This window comes from Pongo pygmaeus, chromosome 22, assembly GCF_028885625.2.
Source record: "Pongo pygmaeus isolate AG05252 chromosome 22, NHGRI_mPonPyg2-v2.0_pri, whole genome shotgun sequence".
Taxonomy (NCBI): domain Eukaryota; kingdom Metazoa; phylum Chordata; class Mammalia; order Primates; family Hominidae; genus Pongo; species Pongo pygmaeus.
The window spans coordinates 51498066-51510153 of record NC_072395.2 but is presented as its reverse complement, the minus strand read 5'-3'; the positions used below and the strand labels follow the sequence as shown (position 1 = coordinate 51510153).

Genomic DNA, 12088 nt, shown 5'->3' with positions numbered 1-12088 from the left:
CACCAGCTGGAGCTGGTGCTCAGAGGAGCAGAAGCCGTGTTAAAAATGGCTTGGAGCATTTAAGTAACTTTTCTCCTTTAATTCTATTTATTTGAAATATACAAAAGTCCAGTCATAATAAAACAAAAAAAGCCTTTGACCAAGTTCAATACACGCTAATGCTTGGTTGTATCGTCTTCTGAGTCTTTTTGAAGAAACACAACTTACAAACAGAGTGCATGATTCATTTGCATCCTTTTCTTGCCCAGTCTCTTCCTCTTCCATTTGGTATCCAGAAATGGGTGTGTTTTCTTCCTGTTCACGCGACTCTGCTTTCTCTTTGCCTGTATACAGCACAGATTTCACATGTACGCATGTGCACCTGCACACATGTGTATTCTATAAATATGTTTATAATTTTGCACATGTGGTGTTATTCTATACATATCCTTCTGCAAGTGGCTTTTTCATTCAAGGTTATGTTGTTAAGATTATCCATATGAATACAAGTAGATTGAGTTCACATACTGATTTTTGTGGTGGTTTAGTTCTAATTATTTCATAATTTTCTTTGATTGTCTCATAATTATTTTTATTTTTTTGAGTTTGTGTCTTTTTTTTTTGAGATACCTTTGTTTTTTTCCAATGTTGAGTTATTGTGGTGAGGGAGCATGTTGTGTGGATCTTCATTCTTTGAAATTTGTGGATACTTTCTTTGGGATTTACTATGTCGTTTTTAGAAATCTTCCACATGGGTGTGAAAATAGTATGTATTTTCAGTTTGGTTCAGGTTCTCTTAATGCCTGCTAGATCTAGCTGGATCGTTGTGTTTTCAGATCTTTGTATAAGTGGTGCATTCAACAAATTTTCCTCCCCTTTGCCTTCATCCACGTTTGGACAGATCTCTCTTTTACATCCCTTGTTACTATCTGGAGTAGATTCAAGAGCTTTCCAATCTCCTTTAACTGATCTGGTCTAATAAAATCTCTTATATGGATTGTAGGTTCTTTTACCATCCCCCTGTCCCCAACAAAGACACTGACAATGTGAGATGATGGGTATGTTAATCTGTTTGACTGTAGTATCACTATGTAGTAATCATTGTGCTGTGTCTATGTATATCCAGATGAGTATTTCAAAACATCCTGTTGTATACTTTCAATAAATATATACAATTTTAAAACCCATGGAAGATCTTACATGATTCTACTTCCTCCCTAAACTGCCTCCCAAGGCATGGGGGATGGGCCATGGGAATCTAGAGGGTGAGGTCTGTTCCATTATTTGTACCCACCCCTTTGCTCCCATCCCACTGGTTCTGGTGACCCTGTATGTGGGGCGCATAGAGGGTGAAAGAAATTGTCTGACTGCTTCTGTGGTAGAAGCTTGGCTGTTTCTGCCTGTGTCTGACACTGTCCTTCCAAGGCCCACTGGGTGGTGGTCCATGTGTGAGTGGATCAGGCCGTCCTATGGGTTTCCCTTGAGTGGAAAACTCATTTGGCCTGATTTCCTCTGGGCCCTTCAGCTTACCCTGGTGGCTCCTGCTTGGCAGGAAGCCTTTGCTGATTCCCAAGCCCATGTCGTATCAGGAAGACACTTGGTTCAAGCCTCATTGCTTCTCACATCCCATCCATAGGAAACACACCCTTGACTGTCCCTGCTGTTTGAATGTATGTGTCCTTCCAAAATTCATATGCTGCAACTTAACCCTGAAGGTGATGCTATTAGGAAGGTGGGATCTTTGGGAGGTGATTAGGGCATGAGGGCTCCACCCTCATAAATAGGATTAGTGCCCTTAATAAAGAGATTGAGGGAGCAAGTTCAAGTTTGGCCTTTTTTTTTTTTCCCCCTTCTGCCCTGTGAGGAGACTCAGAATGGTCCATCTATAAGGAATGGGCCCTCACCAGACACTGAATCTGCTGGCACCTTGATCTTGGACTTCCCAGCCTCTGGAACTGTGAGAAATATTTTTTTGTTGTTTATAAATTACCCAGTCTAAGATATTTTGTTACAGCAGCAGGAATGGACTAAGACAGTCCTTGGCCTTTTATAAAAACTGGCTAGGGCCACTTCAGCCACCTCTTTATAAGCCTGAGTCCCCTAGTGATTCATACATATCTGTCTTCAGAATGTGGGGTCGCAGACACCTCCAAATCTTCAGCTTTAGGTCCTGGCCACTAAATGTCAGGCAACAGGTGAAGTCTCACAAAGCATCCTCTGAGAATCATTGTACTAATTGCTTGTCTACTCAATCTAGCTGTTTAGGTGAGAGCGACAACCTCTCTCTATAATGAAGGATTTTCTATTTCTGTTCATAATTCTGTTGATTTTTGCATATGTATTTTGAGGCTCTGTTGTTTGGTGCCCACAGCTTCTGGAGTTTTATATCTTCTTGATGAATTATTGCTCCTTATTACCAAGCATTGCTCATCTTTATCCCTAATAAATAATTTTATCCTAAAGTCTAACTTGTCCTGATAGTAAAGTGGCTATTCCAGCTTTCTTTTTGTTGATAGCTGAACTTCTTTTTTGGTATGTTATGTCAGGTATATCTTTTTCAGTAAATGTATATTAAACTTTTCTGTTTATTTATGGTTTAGATACATCTCTCATAAACAGAGTATAACTGGATTTTTAAAAATCATCCAGGATGAGAATATTTATGTTTTGACAAGTGAGATTAATTTATATATTGTGTAAATTACAATATATACAAAATATATTTGTAGTTGTTACTGTCAACTTATTTTGTGACTTTCATTTTTCCTGACTTTATCAAATTTATTTATGCTGCCTATCCCAGTCTACTGTTTTGGGAATGTTATACACTCTAATTTTAGTCTGGTTAGAGTCTTCTTACAATTGTCTAATTATCCCTCACCTAACAAAGTCTGATATCAAGCATTGTTTCTACCCACTTTCCAAACGATCCAAGGCCCTCTGACTCTGCTCCCCTACTTCCAGCTCTCAGGTTACTGTTACCTAGTTCTTTAGTTCTGCTTTGTTTTAGTAATGATTTCTAAAGTTAATCATTACCATTATCTCTTTAATTGTATCAATGCTTATCTTGATTTATCAACTCATAATTTTCTTTTTAAAATTGAATTTAAGATGCATATATATCAACTCATAATTGTCTTTGTTTACCTTTGTATTTTTTTTTTTTGAGACGGAGTCTGGCTCTGTCACCCAGGCTAGAGTGCAGTGGCGTGGCGCGATGTCGGCTCACTGCAAGCTCCGCCTCCCAGGTTCATGCCATTCTCTTGCCTCAGCCTCTCAGGAGTAGCTGGGACTACAGGCATCCGCCACCACGCCCGGCTAATTTTTTGTATTTTTAGTAGAGACGGGGTTTCACCATGTTGGCCAGGATGGTCTCCATCTTCTGACCTCGTGATCCGCCCGCCTCAGCCTCCCAAAGTGCTGGGATTACAGGCGTGAGCCACCACGCCCGGCCTGTTTAGCTTTGTATTTTGAATTTCATTTTTTTCCTTTCTGGGTTTACTCTTCTTCTTATTGAAGATATACTCTGAGAGCTCTTTAATTAAGTGTCTGTAAGTAGTAAAATCTTTCAGTCTTTCCCTCAACATTTCTTCAATTTACACTCACTCTTGAATGTTAGTTTTGCCTGATGTAGAATTTTAGGTTGCCAGTTATTTTCCAGCAGCACTTTGAAGGCATTATTTTATTCCCTTCTGGCGTCTGTTGTTTCTGATGAGAAATCTTGTATCCATCAAGTTGTTTCCTTTGTAGATAATCTTTATTCTATTCTCTGGTCACTTTTAATACTTTTTCTTTGTCTTTGATGTTTTATCATGATATGACTAGATGTGGATTTAATTATGTTTATTTTGCTCAGGACTCTTTTTTTTTTTTTTAAATCTGAAGTCTCATTTCTTTCTCTAAAATCTGGTTATTATTTATCTCCAAATATATCTTCTGAATAATTTTTATCCCTCATTTTCACTGTTCACTTGGACATCTCATGCTAGCCTCCACACTCCTTAACATCTTTGTTTTTCCTTCTTCTAGGTAGTTCACTAATTTCTCTTACCATTTTTGAATAACTGATTTTAAGATAGTCTATTAAATTTTTATTTCTGGAATTTGTCTTCAGTTATTTCAGCTCTGTCTGTTATTGATTTATACTCTGCTGCTTTTTATTATGGTTTAAATTTCTGTTTTTAAAAAGTCATTTTAAATTAACTTTATAGATGCTTTTGTTTGATCTTTTATCCATGCTGTTTGGGGCGCTAATCCTCAATCTTTTTGTATCTAACTACATCTACTAAAATCTACTTATTTTGGTTTTTTTCTTCATGTACTTTATAATATTTTCTTATGAGCTTATCTTCAGTGAGGATTATTCTTTCTTTGTGAATTCTCTATAATGTAAGCTATGAAAGTGTCTCTATAAAGTAGTTTTATTTTTGCTTCTTCCAGAGTCCTAGGGGTGTTGAATCAGCTGGTCATGAATCAGCTGGTCATGAATCAGTTTATCTGTCTATCTGTCTATCATCTTTCTATCAACCATCTATCTATACATCTAATCATCTATCAGTCACCTATCTACCTACCTATCTTCTGTCAATTATCTATCTACCTATCTTCTGTGTATCATCTATCTACCTATCTACTATCTATCAGTCATCTGTCTACTTACCTACCTACTTTCCTGTCTTCTATCAATCATTTATCTGTCTGTCTATCTATCTATCTACGTATCTTCTATCAATCATTTGTCTACCTAGCTATCATCTATCTCTCTATCATTCATCATTTATCATCTATCAATCATCTATCTAATGACCTACCTATCAATCATCTATGTATCTAGTACCTACCTACCTATCTATCTACCTGCCTACTTCTATCAATCATCTACCTATTTACCTACCTACCTATCTCCTATCTATCTATCTTTTATCTATTTTCTATCTATCATCTATTATTTATCTGTCTGTTATCTATCTATCTTTCTATCATCTATCTATCTATCTATCTATCTATCTGGGCTGCAACAAACTATACAAATGATAGAAATGTGATTTTTATTTCTCACAGATGACTGTTTTTGCTGCACATTGCCTTAGGCACACAGTGACTTTTGCTAGGAAAGGTTCCAGTCTTTACTCTCCTGCTTCTCTTGGGTCATAAGCTGTATCCTTTGTCCCTGCTTGGGCCTTGGAACCCCACCCACAGTCCTTAGGACTTACACTTGTGACCCAAATCCCTATGGGTTCCTGTGGATTCAGCTAGCACTTGCTAACTGAATTTCTTTCTTTGACTCTGGACCTTGGGGCTTTCTGTTTTCTTTCTTTTGCTCTTGGCCATGTATATAATGTATGTAAATTCTTTCTTGGGGGTAGGGTGGATGTTGGTGGTGGTTAGATTTTCTCTAGCATTTCAACGTACTTGTAATTGGAATAAGGCCTGATTGTCTCAGGTGAGTCTACCAGGTGGTGATTTCAGACTGTTCTTTATGAAGATTACTTATTGTACTCCTAGTGGAGTCCAGGGACAGCATGGGTATTCAGTGAGGGAAACCATTTTTTAAAAACAGTGGTTTTTGTGACCCCATGACAATGGTTACTGTGCCACTCCAAGATCACATTTTTAATATAATTTTGTATTATTGGTGTTGAAAGCATTTGGGGTAGTATAGATAGCTTTTTGATGGTTTAAAAAGTGGACAGAAGTGGGGAAGGAGAGAACAAAAATAGCTGGTATTTTGGTAGGAAAAACTGAAAATTCAGCAAGAGAGTAAGTCTACAACTGTGTGGAAGCTGGAAGAGAGGACAGATGGAGAAAAATATTTCATCTAGGAAACACTGAAGATTGTTTTAAGGGGAACCAGAGCAGAATCTTCAGTTAGAAAGAAGCAAGCAAGAGAAGAAATAATACGCCCTATAATAAGTACACTTTCTGGTTAACATTTCACACTCCCAACAAGAGGAAATGGCTTGTAGATCTTGCAGCAGCATGAGGCTAAGAGAAATTGCATGGAGATTTTTAATTTGCTTCTATTCAAGCTGACATTATCAGAGAACGGTCCTTGAGTAAGGCTGAGGCCATTCTTCAGGACCTAATGTGGATATGCCTGTTGAGTTCATACTTAGACAGGACACAATCAGTAATACTAACAATGTACACGTTATACTGGTAATAGAAGAGCTAACATTTATTTGAATATTTTTGGAAAGGCATACTGTAATGGCTGTAGAGATAAATGTTTATGCTTTGGTAGGTAACTTAAAAAATTATTATAAATCTATTATAATAACATTCACATGAAATTTCTTTTAATTAAAAAATAATGCTTTAAAGACATTAAACAATTATTTAAAAACTCAAAATTGCCCCAATTATACCACCCTTGTGTAACTATCTTCATTTTACATTCGTGTATTATTTTTTCTTATTGTAATCATACTGTACATAATATTTTACATTTTCTCCTATTTATTCCATAATAAATGTTTTCATGTATATAATAAAATTCTCATAATTTTGTAGACATTTTAGAATGGAGATTTGCTATTAAGACATAAAACTAGTACTTTTTTTGTTTTTTTTGACGGAGTCTCCCTCTGTTTCCCAGGCTGGAGTACAGTGGTGTGGTCTCGGCTCACTGCAAGCTCCACCTCCCAGGTTCATGCCATTCTCCTGCCTCAGCCTCCGGAGTAGCTGGGACCATAGGCACCCGCTACCACGCCCAGCTTTTTTTTTTTTTTTTATTTTTAGTAGAGACGGGGTTTCACCGTGTTAGCCAGGATGGTCTAGATCTCCTGACCTCGTGATCCACCCGCCTAGGCCTCCTGAAGGTCTGGGATTACTGGCGTGAGCCACCGCGCCCGGCCAAAACTAGTACATTTTTTAAAAGGAGGAAATCAAGATGCCAATATGTGAAGGCATTAACAAAGGAGGAAAACCTCTATTCTCTAATTTCATCAGCATTTCAGCAAATAAAGGACACTTTAACCTCCACCCCCAAAAATCTGAGGACATAGTTTCAAAAGAATGTGACTTCAGTTATGTTAATTTAGCATAAGAGTACTGTTCTTCCACTTTCCTCCTATTTTTCTAAGGATGATTGAAAACCTTATCAGGGGCCCTTCTTGATCCAAGAACAAAGTCAGGGATTCCCTGGCCTGGGCGATATCTCGAGAGACTTACTTAAGGGGAATGCTGTTTGTGATTTTTCTTGCAAAATAGTGGATTAACTCAGTGAGAAGCCTGGCATTTCCAATGATGGGCCCCAAATTCACCACTTCTTTTCACAGGTGGAACTCCTTCACGCAGCCCCAGAGCAAGGAACTGCAAAGAATGACTACAGGGTGCCCGCTACCATGCCCAGCTAATTTTTGTATTTTTAGTAGAGACGGGGTTTCACCATGTTGGCCAGGATGGTCTCGATCTCTTGACCTCGTGATCCCCCCACCTCGGCCTCCCGAAGTGCTGGGATTACAGGCGTGAGCCACTGCGCCTGGCCCCAATCTGTTTGTTTTAATCGGATTTTGTCTGAAAGTCCTAAAACCTGTTCAAATATGGCCACTGCTAGAGACCTTGACATCTTTGCCATTCACATTTTCATTGACAAAGGACTTGCTCTGGATGTGAGCTGTGTTTTGAGTCTCTTCATGTGGCAGAGGTGTCTTTAGGGGTCTAAAGACAAGTTCTTTAGGAGACCCTGCTGTGAGTTACAAGTTTAGCAATTTGGAACTGGCTGCATTGGATGTCATTGAGTATTCATAGTACCGGGGGCTGGGTAGGATTTTGAACATTACCTTGCCTGTGCTCCTGCTTGAAATCTGTCTGAGCTCACCCTGCCTTTCTGGCAGATTTTGTTCTTGCCCGGACCCTGGCTAGGTTAACTTTCTGAGTTGAGGCATGAAGCTCAACTTTTTCAATATGGTTTGCCCTTCACTTCTCAGAAGGAAATTCATACCCACTGGAATCGTCGTTTTTTTCTTGAGGACTCCACCAGCTCTTGGCGTTCTAGGAGTGAAAGGCTCATGTGTTTTCTTCAGGAAACTTCTAGCTGCTTAAAGGAGCTTAATGTGAAGCATCAAGCAACTGAGAGGTGTTCAAAGATTTTCTTCAAAATGGCTTGAGAGGGAAAAAAATCACAAAGCCCACAAATGAATGTATTGTTAAGCATGACTTCTCCAGTGTGGTTGCTCTGTGCTGCTATTTACAAAATGGAGCAGTGTTTTTAATGATGAGGGAGGATTAATTGCTGTAAATACACCAGTTGCTGCATTTCCCTTCCTTATCCCCTGCCCAGTTAAAGTCCACATTTATCAAGTCATTTGATGTTTGAATAGCTGGTGTTTCTACAACTGTTTTGGTTTACTTACTTATTTATTTTTGAGAAGAAGTCCCACTCTGTCACCCAGGCTGGAGTGCAGTGGCACAATCTTGGCTAACTACAACCTCCATCTCCCAGGTTCAAGGGATTCTTCTGCCTCAGCCTCCTTAGTAGCTGGGACTACAGGCGCCTACCACCATGCCCAGCTAATTTTTTTGTGTTTTTAGTAGAGACGGAGTTTCACCATGTTAGCCAGGATGATCTCGATCTCCTGACCTCGTGATCCACCCGCCACGGCCTCCCAAAGTGCTGGGATTACAGGTGTGAGCCACTGCGCCCGGCTGTGGTTTCTTTATTTTAAAAATTCCTATGTTTGCAGTGAAAGAGCCAAAAGTTAAAAACTGAGATGCATTAGAGAAGTAGGAGTTTATGCTACATGCAAAGAGCAGGTAAAAAGCACTCAGGAGGACAACAGAAGTGACTCAGAAGTGCTCTTTATGAAATATGCTTCTTTAAGGATTGCTTGAATCTGGGAGGTGGAGGTTGCAGTGAGCTGAGATCACACCACTGGACTCCAGCCTGGGCAACAAAGGGAGACACCATCTCAAAATAAAAATAAAAATAAAGTAAGATATGCTCCTTTAAAAAAGTGCTGGTTAAGCTTTGACTACACCTCATTTAAAATTTTTTAATGTCAATAAATTTATTTTAAGTTGCTTCTAAGAGAAAACTGTTACTATTTTAAAGTTACTATCTAGGAGAAAACTGTTATCCTCTCTACTTAAATCAAGATAGTGACTGGAAATGCTGGCACATGGAAATAGGAGGGTGAGTGCTTGGAGTGAAATGCTCATGGATGCCTGTCAAAGGAATGAGAAACTTGGGGAGTCAAGTAGTCTAAGAATTCAAACGGGGAAAATTCTCCTTATACAGGAACAATATTTAGTTGTGATTCCAGTCTTCACCTTGTATCTCCCCTGTTTCTCTGGCTAGCCTCTGGCAGTGAAACCTCAAAATAAATATTTATTCATTTATCTCTCTATTTTTCTATTTCTCTATGTGATCTTTTGTTTCTTAGTGAGCATGTCTATGACAATAATATGGTGTTGGATTGCTTCAAAGTTAAGTTACCACATTGCCTTTGCCACCAAAGAGATCTGCCTTTTCTTTAGGTTTTGTAAAACGTTGTAGGTATTTTGGGCCCACAGTGTACAATTGAGCCTTCAGTTGGGATTCAGTGGGGATTCCTATCAGTGGTGTTATTGAAACATTAGGTTGGATTCCTGCCTGATCTGGCTGCCCTGTTGTGGACTCTGTCATCTGAGTTGTTGGGGGAAGGCATCCTACTGACCGTTCCATCCTGTCAGTCCTGGAATCCAGTGATACCCTTGACATCTGTCAGTCCCAGCAATAAAAGCTGGTGAGCTCTGTGTCCACTGGTGGAGGTGATAACCCTGGTTGGTGTTTCTTCCTTGTAAACCTGATTGTAATACCCAGAGAGAAAGGAAATCTAATAGTGGCAGCCATCACCGTTAGACTCTTGGAGCCAGAGATTTCCAGGTGGGGTTAGATGCATGGATAGGTTGCAATCCCAGGCCTGCCTTTTTCAAGGAGCGATAGCAGAGTTTTGAAATCATCTGAAGTCTCAAGGGATGTCTCTGTGGCTCTTATAGAAGATGCTCTGAATGTGTGTTTATTGGTTGTCCAAAAAAAAAAAAAAAAAACAATAAAGAATACAAACAAAAGCCTCTTGGCATCTTTAGCCAGAAATGTGCCTTAATTGTTTAATTCTACATTCAACTGGTTCTGTGATTCCATGCTTATTAAGATTTCTTACTTTTGCAGCTATTGGTCAAATAAAATGGAGCTCCTTGTCCCTGCCCTTTATCCATCTTAAGAGCAAGGAGGCGTGGTCAGTGTTATCGATGAGGTCCATGTGATGTTGGATTCTACAGTTCTACCATGAGGGGAGTCGCCACATGGAGTGGGGTGCCTTTACTGTCCCCTTTGGGCCCCTTCATTGCACTCTGGAGGGTCTTTCTCCTGTGGAGCAAACAGGGACCCGGAGACACTAGGCTGGAGCTGTCCTGAGTCTTGTCCTTAAGGGGACATTTTCTGTCTTACCCATCCCACCTTGAAGGAAAATGGGACCCCAGCTACAGAAATCTACGTAGAGCTGGACATTTCTCCCAGCCACTGGCCTGCGGGCAAATACTTCTGATTCTGAGGTTGTCAAGACTGCCTTGATGCCCAGCCATTCTCAAACCTGGGTGTTTTCGCTTACTACCTTCGCCAGCCCCAGGGGAGCCAAAGCCGGGGCGGGGTTGGGTGGGGATTGTGGGTAGGTTTGGACCTCCTTGTATCTGTAGACTCTTCTGCCTCTTGGTGTTTGTCTATCTGATATGCTCGCTCTTGTAAACTTCTTGGCCCTGTCACCAACCTCGTGCCTTATAGGTCACTTCTTTTGCCTCCTCTTGTTTCCCCAGCTCTTTCAGAGACTCAGTGGGCTATTGCTCCCTCTTGGCCTGATTGGTTTTGACACTATCCTATTTCCATGTGGCTTTGCTACAGGTTTACCTGGCAGCGCCATCCACCAGACATATAGAAACTGGGCTTCTTTGTTTTCTGAATGAGCTATTCTCAGTAGGGTATGATGTAGGTGCAACTTTACTTCGTCCGAACTCATGGCTCAAGTCTGATAGCTCTTTCCTGTCCCTGTTCCGAGTCTCCTCAGGCACCAGACTTTCCCCGTCACTTCTAGATACAGTGAACAGTCTAATTTCCAAGTGTTGAGAGGTCCAGAGAAGTTGAATTTTTAAAAGCCTATTGTTTGTCCTGTTTCAAGATTCTTTGCATCCGGAGCTGGTGTTAGCATCGGAAATGCCTCTGGGGCCATGGCCAGCTCCCAGCCTCAGAGGCCAGCATACCCACTCCTCTTCTTACCACTGACCTCTGCCTCTGGTTTTCCAGGGTTGGAGCAGGAAGACAGAGGACAACAAGGGCTATTACTAGGGTTACTTGGCCATGCATCATGATTTGGTGTCGGATTCCCCTCTGTGAAGCTAAGGTCTAAAAGCTGCCCCTTCTTCGTGAAATGCATGGGAGGGTGCCAAAGGGCTCTTGCAGTGACATTGCCCCACAGCTCTCCATGGCAGGGTGACATCCCTGTGTGTGTCTGCTGATGGTACCCTTCCCCTAGCTTCACCCTGGTACACCTCCAGCCTCTTTCTGTCAGGGCTGGTTCACCCCTGCAAGTCCAGCCACCTGCCATGGGTCCCTGCATACAAGGATATACCCAGGCCCTCTCACCTCACCATGGATGGAAGCTCAGTGTGCTCCCTCAAGGCCTCTCCTTCTTACCTGTCCCCAAGCAGCCTCTGCAAACTTCTCTACCTGGAAGGCAGTCACTAGCGCCTGTGCCCTGGTAGCTCAGAACCCTAGGGGACCCCTTGGAGGCAGCCTAAGTGGTTTTTTTGAAGCTTTCCTCACTGGCCTTGAGGTTGGTGCATCTGCACATGGATGTGAAATTTCCCTGCCTACGTTCCCCTTTCCTTTCTTTCCCTGGGGTGGAGAGAGGTGCTGCACAGCCTCTGAAACTTTCTCTGAAGGAATACCAGGTCTCTGGTCTCTTCTATCAGTGCCAGTGCACAAGAGCTAATTGTGCAGATGTCTTCCAACTCCTCCTTTGGTTGATTGAAATTGTGGAAGGATTTATACTGTGCAGAAGCCAGAAAACTCTACACATCCATCCTGCTCACGTCTGCAACTGTGGGAGCTGGATACTCTGCATTGACCAGTTTC

At 41.0% G+C, this 12088-nt stretch overlaps 1 protein-coding gene across 9 annotated transcripts in view; it reads left to right on the top strand.

Moving 5' to 3' along the window:
* The window catches only part of ERG (ETS transcription factor ERG), a 281869-nt gene that overhangs the window by 52065 nt on the left and 217716 nt on the right, over positions 1 to 12088 (top strand). The gene's annotated exons all lie outside the window — the stretch shown is intronic.